The sequence below is a fragment of the Microtus ochrogaster genome, unplaced genomic scaffold (assembly GCF_000317375.1).
Source record: "Microtus ochrogaster isolate Prairie Vole_2 unplaced genomic scaffold, MicOch1.0 UNK43, whole genome shotgun sequence".
Lineage (NCBI taxonomy): Eukaryota > Metazoa > Chordata > Mammalia > Rodentia > Cricetidae > Microtus > Microtus ochrogaster.
The window spans coordinates 389,528-390,124 of NW_004949141.1; positions in this window are offsets into that span (position 1 = coordinate 389,528).

The following is a 597-nucleotide window of genomic DNA, read 5'->3' on the forward strand; positions in this document are numbered from 1 at the left end:
TAATAGAGTTTGAAGTCAGAGATGGTAATGCCTCCAGCAGATCCTTTATTGTATAGGATTGTTTTGGCTATCCTGAGTTTTTTGTTTTTCCATATAAAGTTGATTATTGTCCGCTTGACATTATCACCACAAGGTTCTTGGTTTACTAGTAAGGTTCTGAGGCATCTGTCACCTTTGGCAGCCTCATGGCATCTCTCTAACTCTGCCTTCTTTCTCCTCTATCTCTACTTGGAATTCCATCCTTGCTCTATTTTGCCCTGTTATAGGCCCAAGAAGCTTCTTTATTCACTTATCCAATAAAAACACATATACAGAAGGCCTTCCTATAGCACTGAATGTAATACATATACAGAAGAACTCCCCACACCATTAAATGAAACACATATACAGAAGGACTTCCCACACCAGAGCCATCTGTTTTTTCTGAGTAGGTTCTGAGTAGGATACAATGTATATAGTTCTGCACATGTATTCAACCAGGGATAACAGAACCCTAGGTTGTTTCTTTTCCTTCCTTTCTTTCTCTCTCCCTCCCTTCTTCCTTTTCTCCCTTTCTTCTCTCTCTCTCTCTCCCTCCCTCTCTCTCTCTCTCTCTCT